Genomic DNA, 9,673 nt, shown 5'->3' on the forward strand with positions numbered 1-9,673 from the left:
AAGAGGGCCAACCATGGAGAATAGTAAGAGGGCCAACCATGGAGAATAGTAAGAGGGCAAACCATGGAGAATAGTAAGAGGGCCAACCATGGAGAATAGGTAAGAGGGCCAACCATGGAGAATAGTAAGAGGGCCAACCATGGAGAATAGGTAAGAGGGCCAACCATGGAGAATAGTAAGAGGGCCAACCATGGAGAATAGTAAGAGGGCCAACCATGGAGAATAGTAAGAGGGCCAACCATGGAGAATAGGTAAGAGGGCCAACCATGGAGAATAGTAAGAGGGCCAACCATGGAGAATAGGTAAGAGGGCCAACCATGGAGAATAGTAAGAGGGCCAACCATGGAGAATAGTAAGAGGGCCAACCATGGAGAATAGGTAAGAGGACCAACCATGGAGAATAGTAAGAGGGCCAACCATGGAGAATAGTAAGAGGACCAACCATGGAGAATAGTAAGAGGGCCAACCATGGAGAATAGGTAAGAGGACCAACCATGGAGAATAGTAAGAGGGCCAACCATGGAGAATAGTAAGAGGACCAACCATGGAGAATAGTAAGAGGGCCAACCATGGAGAATAGGTAAGAGGGCCAACCATGGAGAATAGTAAGAGGGCCAACCATGGAGAATAGTAAGAGGGCCAACCATGGAGAATAGGTAAGAGGGCCAACCATGGAGAATAGGTAAGAGGGCCAACCATGGAGAATAGTAAGAGGGCCAACCATGGAGAATAGTAAGAGGGCCAACCATGGAGAATAGTAAGAGGGCCAACCATGGAGAATAGTAAGAGGGCCAACCATGGAGAATAGTAAGAGGACCAACCATGGAGAATAGGCCAGAGGGCCAACCATGGAGAATACGTAAGAGGGCCAACCATGGAGAATAGTAAGAGGGCCAACCATGGAGAATAGTAAGAGGGCCAACCATGGAGAATAGTAAGAGGACCAACCATGGAGAATAGGCCAGAGGGCCAACCATGGAGAATACGTAAGAGGGCCAACCATGGAGAATAGTAAGAGGGCCGACCATGGAGAATAGTAAGAGGGCCAACCATGGAGAATAGTAAGAGGACCAACCATGGAGAATAGGCCAGAGGGCCAACCATGGAGAATAGTAAGAGGGCCAACCATGGAGAATAGGTAAGAGGACCAACCATGGAGAATAGGCAAGAGGACGAACCATGGAGAATAGGCAAGAGGGCCAACCATGGAGAATAGGCAAGAGGGCCAACCATGGAGAATAGGTAAGAGGGCCAACCATGGAGAATAGTAAGAGGGCCAACCATGGAGAATAGGCAAGAGGGCCAACCATGGAGAATAGGTAAGAGGGCCAACCATGGAGAATAGGCAAGAGGACCAACCATGGAGAATAGGTAAGAGGGCCAACCATGGAGAATAGTAAGAGGGCCAACCATGGAGAACAGGTAAGAGGGCCAACCATGGAGAATAGTAAGAGGGCCAACCATGGAGAATAGGCAAGAGGGCCAACCATGGAGAATAGTAAGAGGGCCAACCATGGAGAATAGTAAGAGGGCCAACCATGGAGAATAGGTAAGAGGGCCAACCATGGAGAATAGGTAAGAGGGCCAACCATGGAGAATAGTAAGAGGGCCAACCATGGAGAATAGCAAGAGGGCCAACCATGGAGAATAGGTAAGAGGGCCAACCATGGAGAATAGTAAGAGGGCCAACCATGGAGAATAGTAAGAGGGCCAACCATGGAGAATAGGTAAGAGGGCCAACCATGGAGAATAGGTAAGAGGGCCAACCATGGAGAATAGTAAGAGGGCCAACCATGGAGAATAGGTAAGAGGGCCAACCATGGAGAATAGTAAGCGGGCCAACCATGGAGACTAGGTAAGAGGGCCAACCATGGAGAATAGCAAGAGGGCCAACCATGGAGAATAGGTAAGAGGGCCAACCATGGAGAATAGTAAGAGGGCCAACCATGGAGAATAGGTAAGAGGGCCAACCATGGAGACTAGGTAAGAGGGCCAACCATGGAGAATAGTAAGAGGGCCAACCATGGAGAATAGTAAGAGGGCCAACCATGGAGAATAGTAAGAGGGCCAACCATGGAGAATAGTAAGAGGGCCAACCATGGAGAATAGTAAGAGGGCCAACCATGGAGAATAGTAAGAGGGCCAACCATGGAGAATAGTAAGAGGACCAACCATGGAGAATAGGCCAGAGGGCCAACCATGGAGAATACGTAAGAGGGCCAACCATGGAGAATAGTAAGAGGGCCAACCATGGAGAATAGTAAGAGGGCCAACCATGGAGAATAGTAAGAGGACCAACCATGGAGAATAGGCCAGAGGGCCAACCATGGAGAATAGTAAGAGGGCCAACCATGGAGAATAGTTAAGAGGACCAACCATGGAGAATAGGCAAGAGGACGAACCATGGAGAATAGGCAAGAGGGCCAACCATGGAGAATAGGCAAGAGGGCCAACCATGGAGAATAGGTAAGAGGGCCAACCATGGAGAATAGTAAGAGGGCCAACCATGGAGAATAGGCAAGAGGGCCAACCATGGAGAATAGGTAAGAGGGCCAACCATGGAGAATAGGCAAGAGGACCAACCATGGAGAATAGGTAAGAGGGCCAACCATGGAGAATAGTAAGAGGGCCAACCATGGAGAATAGGTAAGAGGGCCAACCATGGAGAATAGTAAGAGGGCCAACCATGGAGAATAGGCAAGAGGGCCAACCATGGAGAATAGTAAGAGGGCCAACCATGGAGAATAGTAAGAGGGCCAACCATGGAGAATAGGTAAGAGGGCCAACCATGGAGAATAGGTAAGAGGGCCAACCATGGAGAATAGGTAAGAGGGCCAACCATGGAGAATAGCAAGAGGGCCAACCATGGAGAATAGTTAAGAGGGCCAACCATGGAGAATAGTAAGAGGGCCAACCATGGAGAATAGTAAGAGGGCCAACCATGGAGAATAGGTAAGAGGGCCAACCATGGAGAATAGGTAAGAGGGCCAACCATGGAGAATAGTAAGAGGGCCAACCATGGAGAATAGGTAAGAGGGCCAACCATGGAGAATAGTAAGCGGGCCAACCATGGAGACTAGGTAAGAGGGCCAACCATGGAGAATAGCAAGAGGGCCAACCATGGAGAATAGGTAAGAGGGCCAACCATGGAGAATAGGTAAGAGGGCCAACCATGGAGACTAGGTAAGAGGGCCAACCATGGAGAATAGTAAGAGGGCCAACCATGGAGAATAGGCAAGAGGACCAACCATGGAGAATAGGCAAGAGGGCCAACCATGGAGAATAGTAAGAGGGCCAACCATGGAGAATAGTAAGAGGGCCAACCATGGAGAATAGGTAAGAGGGCCAACCATGGAGAATAGCAAGAGGGCCAACCATGGAGAATAGTAAGAGGGCCAACCATGGAGAATAGTAAGAGGGCCAACCATGGAGAATAGGTAAGAGGGCCAACCATGGAGAATAGTAAGAGGGCCAACCATGGAGAATAGTAAGAGGGCCAACCATGGAGAATAGGTAAGAGGGCCAACCATGGAGAACAGTAAGAGGGCCAACCATGGAGAATAGTAAGAGGGCCAACCATGGAGAATAGGTAAGAGGGCCAACCATGGAGAACAGTAAGAGGGCCAACCATGGAGAATAGTAAGAGGGCCAACCATGGAGAATAGGTAAGAGGGCCAACCATGGAGAATAGGTAAGAGGGCCAACCATGGAGAATAGGTAAGAGGGCCAACCATGGAGAATAGGTAAGAGGGCCAACCATGGAGAATAGTAAGAGGGCCAACCATGGAGAATAGGTAAGAGGACCAACCATGGAGAATAGTAAGAGGGCCAACCATGGAGAATAGGTAAGAGGGCCAACCATGGAGAATAGGTAAGAGGGCCAACCATGGAGAATAGGTAAGAGGGCCAACCATGGAGAATAGTAAGAGGGCCAACCATGGAGAATAGGCAAGAGGGCCAACCATGGAGAATAGTAACAGGGCCAACCATGGAGAATAGTAAGAGTGCCAAACATGGAGAATAGGTAAGAGGGCCAACCATGGAGAATAGTAAGAGGGCCAACCATGGAGACTAGGTAAGAGGGCCAACCATGGAGAATAGTAAGAGGGCCAACCATGGAGAATAGTAAGAGGGCCAACCATGGAGAATAGGTAAGAGGGCCAACCATGGAGAATAGTAAGAGGGCCAACCATGGAGAATAGTAAGAGGGCCAACCATGGAGAATAGTAAGAGGGCCAACCATGGAGAATAGTAAGAGGGCCAACCATGGAGAATAGGTAAGAGGGCCAACCATGGAGAATAGTAAGAGGGCCAACCATGGAGAATAGTAAGAGGGCCAACCATGGAGAATAGTAAGAGGGCCAACCATGGAGAATAGGTAAGAGGGCCAACCATGGAGAATAGGTAAGATTCAAATTTTCAAATTCAAATTTATTTTATATAGCCCTTCGTACATCAGCTGATATCTCAAAGTGCTGTACAGAAACCCAGCCTAAAACCCCAAACAGCAAGCAATGCAGGTGAAGAAGCACGGTGGCTAGGAAAAACTCCCTAGAAAGGCCAAAACCTAGGAAGAAACCTAGAGAGGAACCAGGCTATGTGGGGTGGCCAGTCCTCTTCTGGCTGTGCCGGGTGGAGATTATAACAAAACATGGTCAAGATGTTCAAATGTTCATAAATGACCAGCATGGTCGAATAATAATAAGGCAGAATAGTTGAAACTGGAGCAGCAACACAGTCAGGTGGACTGGGGACATCAAGGAGTCATCATGTCAGGTATTCCTGGGGCATGGTCCTAGGGCTCAGGTCCTCCGAGAGAGAGAAAGAAAGAGAGAATTAGAGAGAGCATATGTGGGATGGCCAGTCCTCTTCTGGCTGTGCCGGGTGGAGATTATAACAGAACATGGCCAAGATGTTCACATGTTCATAAATGATCAGCATGGTCGAATAATAATAAGGCAGAACAGTTGAAACTGGAGCAGCAGCACAGCCAGGTGGACTGGGGACAGCAAGGAGTCATCATGTCAGGTAGTCCTGGGGCATGGTCCTAGGGCTCAGGTCCTCCGAGAGAGAGAAAGAGAGAAGGAGAGAATTAGAGAACGCACACTTAGATTCACACAGGACACCGAATAGGACAGAAGAAGTACTCCAGATATAACAAACTGACCCTAGCCCCCCGACACATAAACTACTGCAGCATAAATACTGGAGGCTGAGACAGGAGGGGTCAGGAGACACTGTGGCCCACTCCGAGGACACCCCCGGACAGGGCCAAACAGGAAGGATATAACCCCACCCACTTTGCCAAAGCACAGCCCCCACACCACTAGAGGGATATCTTCAACCACCAACATACCATCCTGAGACAAGGCTGAGTATAGCCCACAAAGACCTCCGCCACGGCACAACTTAAGGGGGGGGGGGGGCGCCAACCCAGACAGGATGACCACATCAGTGACTCAACCCACTCAGGTGACGCACCCCCTCCAGGGACGGCATGAGAGAGCCCCAGTAAAGCCAGTGACTCAGCCCCTGTAATAGGGTTAGAGGCAGAGAATCCCAGTGGAAAGAGGGGAACCGGCCAGGCAGAGACAGCAAGGGTGGTTCGTTGCTCCAGAGACTTTCCGTTCACCCTCCCACTCCTGGGCCAGACTACACTCAATCATATGACCCACTGAAGAGATGAGTCTTCAGTAGAGACTTAAAGGTTGAGACCGAGTTTGCGTCTCTGACATGGGTAGGCAGATCGTTCCATAAAAATGGAGCTCTATAGGAGAAAGCCCTGCCTCCAGCTGTTTGCTTAAAAATTCTAGGGACAATTAGGAGGCCTGCGTCTTGTGACCGTAGCGTACGTGTAGGTATGTACGGCAGGACCAAATCAGAGAGATAGATAGGAGCAAGCCCATGTAATGCTTTGTAGGTTAGCAGTAAAACCTTGAAATCAGCCCTTGCTTTGACAGGAAGCCAGTGTAGAGAGGCTAGCACTGGAGTAATATGATCAAATTTTTTGGTTCTAGACAGGATTCTAGCAGCCGTATTTAGCACTAACTGAAGTTTATTTAGTGCTTTATCCGGGTAGCCGGAAAGTAGAGCATTGCAGTAGTCTAACCTGGAAGTGACAAAAGCATGGATTAATTTTTCTGCATCATTTTTGGACAGAAAGTTCCTGATTTTTGCAATGTTACATAGATGAAAAGAAAGAGGGCCAACCATGGAGAATAGTAAGAGGGCCAACCATGGAGAATAGTAAGAGGGCCAACCATGAAGACTAGGTAAGAGGGCCAACCATGGAGAATAGTAAGAGGGCCAACCATGGAGAATAGTAAGAGGGCCAACCATGGAGAATAGGTAAGAGGGCCAACCATGGAGAATACTAAGAGGGCCAACCATGGAGAATAGGCAAGAGGACCAACCAAGGAGAATAGGTAAGAGGGCCAACCATGGAGAATAGTAAGAGGACCAACCATGGAGACTAGGTAAGAGGGCCAACCATGGAGAATAGTAAGAGGGCCAACCATGGAGAATAGGTAAGAGGGCCAACCATGGAGAATAGGTACGAGGGTCAACCATGGAGAATAGTAAGAGGGCCAACCATGGAGAATAGTAAGAGGGCCAACCATGGAGAATAGGTAAGAGGGCCAACCATGGAGAATAGTAAGAGGGCCAACCATGGAGACTAGGTAAGAGGGCCAACCATGGAGAATAGTAAGAGGGCCAACCATGGAGAATAGGCCAGAGGACCAACCATGGAGAATAGTAAGAGGGCCAACCATGGAGAATAGGTAAGAGGGCCAACCATGGAGAATATTTAAGAGGGCCAACCATGGAGAATAGTAAGAGGGCCAACCATGGAGAATAGTAAGAGGGCCAACCATGGAGAATAGTAAGAGGGCCAACCATGGAGAATAGGTAAGAGGGCCAACCATGGAGATTAGGCAAGAGGGCCAACCATGGAGAATAGTAAGAGGGCCAACCATGGAGAATAGGTAAGAGGGCCAACCATGGAGAATAGGCCAGAGGGCCAACCATGGAGAATAGGCAAGAGGACCAACCATGGAGAATAGGTAACAGGACCAACCATGGAGAATAGTAAGAGGGCCAACCATGGAGAATAGGTAAGAGGGCCAACCATGGAGAATAGTAAGAGGGCCAACCATGGAGAATAGGCAAGAGGGCCAACCATGGAGAATAGTAAGAGGGCCAACCATGGAGAATAGGCAAGAGGACCAACCATGGAGAATAGGTAAGAGGGCCAACCATGGAGAATAGGCCAGAGGGCCAACCATGGAGAATAGGCCAGAGGGCCAACCATGGAGAATAGTAAGAGGGCCAACCATGGAGAATAGGCCAGAGGGCCAACCATGGAGAATAGTAAGAGGACCAACCATGGAGAATAGGTAAGAGGGCCAACCATGGAGAATAGTAAGAGGGCCAACCATGGAGAATAGGCCAGAGGGCCAACCATGGAGAATAGGCCAGAGGGCCAACCATGGAGAATAGGTAAGAAGGCCAACCATGGAGACTAGGTAAGAGGGCCAACCATGGAGAATAGTAAGAGGGCCAACCATGGAGAATAGGTAAGAGGGCCAACCATGGAGACTAGGTAAGAGGGCCAACCATGGAGAATAGCAAGAGGGCCAACCATGGAGACTAGGTAAGAGGGCCAACCATGGAGAATAGCAAGAGGGCCAACCATGGAGACTAGGTAAGAGGGCCAACCATGGAGAATAGGTAAGAGGGCCAACCATGGAGAATAGGCCAGAGGGCCAACCATGGAGAATAGTAAGAGGGCCAACCATGGAGAATAGGTAAGAGGGCCAACCATGGAGAATAGTAAGAGGGCCAACCATGGAGACTAGGTAAGAGGGCCAACCATGGAGAATAGTAAGAGGGCCAACCATGGAGAATAGGCCAGAGGACCAACCATGGAGAATAGTAAGAGGGCCAACCATGGAGAATAGGTAAGAGGGCCAACCATGGAGAATATTTAAGAGGGCCAACCATGGAGAATAGTAAGAGGGCCAACCATGGAGAATAGTAAGAGGGCCAACCATGGAGAATAGTAAGAGGGCCAACCATGGAGAATAGGTAAGAGGGCCAACCATGGAGATTAGGCAAGAGGGCCAACCATGGAGAATAGTAAGAGGGCCAACCATGGAGAATAGGTAAGAGGGCCAACCATGGAGAATAGGCCAGAGGGCCAACCATGGAGAATAGGCAAGAGGACCAACCATGGAGAATAGGTAACAGGACCAACCATGGAGAATAGTAAGAGGGCCAACCATGGAGAATAGGTAAGAGGGCCAACCATGGAGAATAGTAAGAGGGCCAACCATGGAGAATAGGCAAGAGGGCCAACCATGGAGAATAGTAAGAGGGCCAACCATGGAGAATAGGCAAGAGGACCAACCATGGAGAATAGGTAAGAGGGCCAACCATGGAGAATAGGCCAGAGGGCCAACCATGGAGAATAGGCCAGAGGGCCAACCATGGAGAATAGTAAGAGGGCCAACCATGGAGAATAGGCCAGAGGGCCAACCATGGAGAATAGTAAGAGGACCAACCATGGAGAATAGGTAAGAGGGCCAACCATGGAGAATAGTAAGAGGGCCAACCATGGAGAATAGGCCAGAGGGCCAACCATGGAGAATAGGCCAGAGGGCCAACCATGGAGAATAGGTAAGAGGGCCAACCATGGAGACTAGGTAAGAGGGCCAACCATGGAGAATAGTAAGAGGGCCAACCATGGAGAATAGCAAGAGGGCCAACCATGGAGACTAGGTAAGAGGGCCAACCATGGAGAATAGCAAGAGGGCCAACCATGGAGACTAGGTAAGAGGGCCAACCATGGAGAATAGGTAAGAGGGCCAACCATGGAGAATAGGCCAGAGGGCCAACCATGGAGAATAGGTAAGAGGGCCAACCATGGAGAATAGGCCAGAGGACCAACCATGGAGAATAGGTAAGAGGGCCAACCATGGAGATTAGGCCAGAGGGCCAACCATGGAGAATAGGTAAGACACTTCATTATTTCTATAACTACGCTATATTGTTTGTCCACGTGTGTCCGTTCATGTTTTTCAGTATAAAGTACTCTGCAGCCACTTAGTGTGGTGTGGACACCAGTTAATGATCCCAGGTCAGTTTATATTATACAGGAAGTATTATTAATTAAAGAGATGCTTTACATTGAAATACAGATAGAGATGTAGGACTCCCAGAGTTAATGATCCCAGGTCAGTTTATATTATACAGGAAGTATTATTAAAGAGATGCTTTACATTGAAATACAGATAGAGATGTAGTAGTCCCAGAGTTAATGATCCCAGGTCAGTTTATATTATACAGGAAGTATTATTAATTAAAGAGATGCTTTACATTGAAATACAGATAGAGATGTAGTAGTCCCAGAGTTAATGATCCCAGGTCAGTTTATATTATACAGGAAGTATTATTAAAGAGATGCTTTACATTGAAATACAGATAGAGATGTAGTAGTCCCAGAGTTAATGATCCCAGGTCAGTTTATATTATACAGGAAGTATTATTAAAGAGATGTAGTAGTCCCAGAGTTAATGATCCCAGGTCAGTTTATATTATACAGGAAGTATTATGAAAGAGATGTAGTAGTCCCAGAGTTAATGATCCCAGGTCAGTTTATATTATACAGGAA

The sequence above is a fragment of the Oncorhynchus mykiss genome, chromosome 30 (assembly GCF_057628025.1).
Source record: "Oncorhynchus mykiss isolate SJ-2025 chromosome 30, ASM5762802v1, whole genome shotgun sequence".
In the NCBI taxonomy this organism is placed as follows: Eukaryota; Metazoa; Chordata; class Actinopteri; order Salmoniformes; family Salmonidae; genus Oncorhynchus; species Oncorhynchus mykiss.